The following is a 5,384-nucleotide window of genomic DNA, read 5'->3' as shown; positions in this document are numbered from 1 at the left end:
TCTTGTATTCTTGTATTCTTGTATTCTTGTATTCTTGTATTCTTGTATTCTTGTATTCTTGTATTCTTGTAATCTTGTATTCTTGTATTCTTGTACTCTTGTATTCTTGTATTCTTGTATTCTTGTATTCTTGTATTCTTGTATTCTTGTATTCTTGTATTCTTTTATTCTTGTATTCTTGTATTCTTGTATTTTCATATTTACACTAGCTTTGGAACCCAGCGTTGCACAGGTCATAGTTAGTCCCACTGATTACCCGCGCTTTGTCGTAAATTAGGATTTTAACTATTTTCCCATACAAAAGTCGATCCACTGAACTTAGAATCTCAAAACCTCATCAAGAACATTCCCGTGGTCCTCTCGAGGTTGCCAATCAAAATTTGATGCAAATCGGTCCATGGGGTTTTTAAGTTATGATCGGACAAACAAACACATAGAGATTAAGTTAAACCTAAGAAAAGAAAAAATTTAATAAAAAGTGTTCTAGACAGTTTAAAGTAGATACACATCATCCCGTTGCAATCTGGAATTCTTAACTCTACATCTTTATTTGAATTTTCAATCTTAACAGAAATAAAAAAATAGATACGGTGGTAGACGATTATATTAATATAATGAAGACGACTTTTTTATTTAAGTTTCGATTTTTTATAAGCTTTTTTCGAATAACAAGCTTACAAGCTTAATCGAAGAGAACCTTTTTTTAATTGACAGCTTCTCTTTGTTTCCATTTTTTTGTATATCCATGCTGTTTAAATTCTTAATATAAATCAAAATTTAAATCGAAAGTCGTCTTCATTATATTGAAATAATCGCCTACCACCGTAGTTTCTCATTTAAAGGCATTTTAATACATTTCTATTTTAACCATTTAAGCTATTTTAACAAAGCGAGGTTTATTGTGAAAAATTCATATTAAAATGCCTGATAATATATCTTTCAAAGTTTTTCTAGAAATGATATTGAAATGCATTAAAAGTTTTATGTTCCATCTGTCTTAGATTAAAAACTTAGTTGTCTGTAGTTTTTAGATTTATATATTGTGCTAACAAAAGGTTCTTTATTTTTTTTATCTAGCTTTTTATTTTCTCAAAGATTTTACTTAAATCTTTTGTGGTTCGACCGATTTAATTGATATCTTTTATGATAACTTAATCTGTTAAAAACATTTATTTGCATTCACCAATTAGAAGTAAGAAAAGATCGGCTCGTGAGTTAAGAGAGATCGCAGATAGATGAATCAGCTGATCTTGACATAAGCATTGCCTCAAACTAACAGGTTCCGTTTTGAATTTGCGCAGTCTTATTCAAAGAGAATAGAATATATATTAGAGGGGAATTTACTAGAAAAAAGTGTAAAACGGCCATTTTGTTGTACTGCTTCTATACTGCAGGTGTACTTCACATATTTATGCTATATTGGTTGAAGAAATGAAGATATGAAATGTCAGAAATGAATAGTTCTAATGGTATTAATGGGTTTGGGTAAAAGAACAAGATGATTCACAATTTTAAGGAGAGGGGGCAGAGGGAGGGGGGGGGGAGTCCCCCTCAGTTTATAATTATGCACTCTTTCCCGCGTTTATTCATCATGTGAATTAAATGCAATAATTCTAAGGCTATGTAAAAAAAAAACATTTTTTAACTTTAATAATTTATTTTTGGATAAGGGTTGTGGGCACAAGCTCACGCATGCAAATAAAAACGAAATATCAATAAATCTATTTCCAGTTTGTTATCAAAGTCTTTCTTTTATTTTGTTCTGCTCAAGATTAGTTAAAAGTCATGTACCCCAACGTTTTGTGTTGCGCCATTGCCTTAAAAACTTGACTATGGGTAACCCTGTAAACCAATGTAAAAAAGACATATTTGACCATGATATATGATAACTTGGTAATTCCAAAATATGAGCTATACCCTTGTTTTTTGTTATCAAACGTTCTCAAAATTATTTAAATTTCAAATATCTCTGCCGCTATCAAATGTACAATAATGGTAGATCACGTAAAACTAACTATACTGCAAAATTCATCCTGTCTTTGTCGGAATATTTTCAATCCTATTTTGATGTCTAATTATCAATTTCCATTAAAAATATAACAAACAGTTAATACTTAAATATTTGAAATACGTGGCGCAAATAAAAATAAAAACATATCTACTTTAAAGTATAAAAATGGCTTCTAGAGTTAAAACTCACTGAACTTCTAACCAGGACCTTACCGTGAGATTACAATTTGGATTGCTCTTTTACGATCGATATCAAAGATATAAGACGATTATTAGGATGCCACGTAATTCCCATGATTTTTGGGACTCCCTGTATAATAATGAATTGTTGAATTTTGTATTTTTTTGCATTTTTGTGTTATAATATTCTTGTAGTCTTGTATTCTTGTATTCTTGTATTCTTGTATTCTTGTATTCTTGTATTCTTGTATTCTTGTATTCTTGTATTCTTGTATTCTTGTATTCTTGTATTTAAAAGAAAACCAAATTATGAAATAGGCTGGTTTCATAATTGACCAATGATCATTTTACTTTACAAACAATGATTTTCCGTTATAACTATAGATCAAATCATGTTTTTATCCACCTAATTCATTATAAAGTTTATTTAACAGCTTTAAAAAATTCAAAATTGAAATGAATAGTCTAGGGAGCATACTGTATTAATGTACTCTACTGCATATAATTTGTGAACATTTACATGATTTGTACACTTTGAACTCCCTTTAAGGCTGAAAGGGACTGAAATAATTCATACCGAGAGATTCTTTAAATTCCCCTCTAATATATATATTCTATTCTCTATGAAACATATCCTTCTAGTCTGTAATTTTTATTCTGCTTCTTTCAATTTTAGATATGATCTTTTTCTGTATTAGCCTCAAACTCAAATTTATATTTATACCTTTGCGACCTAAAGGTCAAAGATTGAAATGCGCAATGTTAACACGATCAGATTTCAAAGTACATACGGTACATTATTGCTTTAGCACCAAAGTACAAACGGTACATTATTGCTTTATTAGCAAACTACATACGGTACATCATTGCTTTATTACCAAAGTACATACGGTACATTATTGCTTTATTACCAGAGCATATACGGTACATTATTGCTTTATTACCAAAGTACATACGGTACAATATTGCTCTATTACCAAAGTACATAAGGTACATCATTGTTTTTTTACCAAAGTAAACAAGGTACATAATTGCTTTATTACCAAAGTACATACGGTACATTATTGCTTTATTACCAAGTACATAAGGTACATCATTGATTTATTACCAAAGTACATAAGGTACATTATTGCTTTATTACCAAAGTACATAAGGTACATTATTGCTTTATTACCAAAGTACATAAGGTACATCATTGCTTTATTACCAAAGTACATAAGGTACATTATTGCTTTATTACCAAAGTACATAGGTACATTATTCCTTTATTGCCAAAGTACATAAAATTGTGTCACAAAAATGCTCTTTTATTAAGGGGTTACAGTTCTTACATGCTTAGATTTTTACATTTTCCAAATCTTCGTATTGATTCTGATGGACATTGGACATTAATGAAGAGTCTTAAGCACAAATATTTAATAAGTAATGGCAGTTGCTACGCTGCAAACTTGGCTAGAAAATTACTTTTTTAAAACCGTAAAATTTAAAAAGTTACTCAAGAATTATATTTTTCAGTTTTTATATTTATTATAAAAATGAAAGTGCCAAGTTTGGGAATATTTGTTCTGTGAAGAGCTTGAAATTATCTATTTAACGGATAACAATAGTTGCTGAAAAACATGCAAAAATAGATGCAGTAGATCGAGAATTAGGTGCAAAATGCTGGACATCAATAAATATTGAACTTTCAGACAAAAACTGTAAACTAGTAATTTACTTTTTATTTTTATTTCTAGAATTTCAATCCAAAAGTAAAATAACGAAATTTTAGTATTACTGGAAGATTTAAAGCATGCTGAGTCCGAATTTAATAAATTTGAGCCGCGTCTCAAATCTGACAAAAACCGGTTTCAATTGAGCGCCGGCTTAAATTTTGAAACATTGAGTACAATGTTAAGTGGAACCAACTGCATGTTTGAGCCGCGTCTCAAATTCAAGTCGCGGCTCAAATTCTTTAAATTCGGCCTCTGGTCAAACTTTGCCGGGATCGAAGTTTATTTTTTACATTTGCCAAAAAAGACGTAAAATTACCATGGAAATACTGCCAGGATAGAATTTTTTCGATTCATTTTTAACCATTATTAATTTATAAAAAGCTGGTTTCCTAATGCAACAATTTTAATTGAATCTTACTTTTCTATTAACTCAATTTTGCATATCTATATCCAGCTCTTTACAACAGAATATAATTTACTCTCTTTACTTACTTCGGGTTTATCATTGAATCCATCTTGGGATTCAAATTTTTATTGATTTCATTTTTTCTGAAATAAAATGATACAATTACTGGTTTAATATTACTTGAGAAATTGAGTTAAAGAAGAAAACAGTTCTTCCAAACTATGCCAGAATACGATCAAACTGTTCAAAACAGTTCTTCCAAACTATGCCAGAATACGATCAAACTGTTCAAAACAGTTCTTCCAAACTATGCCAAAATACGATCAAACTGTTCAAAACAGTTCTTCCAAACTATGCCAGAATACGATCAAACTGTTCAAAACAGTTCTTCCAAACTATGCCAGAATACGATCAAACTGTTCACACACTTCACACATCTTGCAATATATAAATCCACTCTATAAGGGGATTGTAAACGTTTTTCAATTAACTCTATATTTTTAACTTTAATAATTTGTTTTTAATTAAAATTTACAATATTTTTAAATATTTATTTGATATCAGATGAAAATATTCTGATATTCTATATTTCTTCTTTTCTCTCTTCTTGTTCATCTTTCATACATCTTTAAATCATATAATGGCTAACTTTGAAAAAAAGGATGTTCTTAGTTCTACATTTAAAGTTCTACAAAGGTACACAATAAACCTAAATTTGAATAGCAATGCGGAATTATTGACTTTCGCCATTTTTAAAATAATTTATTAAATCTTTATCCTTTACATCTATATAGGACATGTAGTTGAACCGTCTTTAGACCTAGCTCAAATCAAACAAAGCTAAATGTCGTAAAAAAATTGCTTTTCTCCAAGATAATCGATCAAACCATGAAGAAATACATGGAAACAGCATTTATATCAATTTGAAACTTTTTAAAGATATTTCTGAAAACAGTAGAAATGCTAGATGACGAAAACATGGACATAAATTGTTGTAAAAAACTAATAGATAAAGACAGATTGCGCATAAGACGACATTTTTTATCTTGAAAGATATAAATGTACAGAGATGT

At 29.5% G+C, this 5,384-nt stretch overlaps 1 protein-coding gene across 1 annotated transcript in view; it reads right to left on the bottom strand.

Moving 5' to 3' along the window:
* The window catches only part of LOC111713656 (uncharacterized), a 36,242-nt gene extending 31,824 nt beyond the window's left edge, over positions 1-4,418 (bottom strand). The window contains exon 1 of the mRNA XM_023488580.1: positions 4,398-4,418. The gene's annotated coding sequence lies outside the window, so the exon portion shown is untranslated. The remainder of the gene's footprint in view (positions 1-4,397) is intronic.
* Between the last annotated feature and the right edge of the window lie 966 nt (positions 4,419-5,384).

This window comes from Eurytemora carolleeae, unplaced genomic scaffold (assembly GCF_000591075.1).
Source record: "Eurytemora carolleeae unplaced genomic scaffold, Eaff_2.0 scaffold1443, whole genome shotgun sequence".
Taxonomy (NCBI): Eukaryota; Metazoa; Arthropoda; class Copepoda; order Calanoida; family Temoridae; genus Eurytemora; species Eurytemora carolleeae.
Note: the sequence above shows the minus strand (reverse complement) of the source record. Positions and strands in the feature narration are given on the sequence as shown.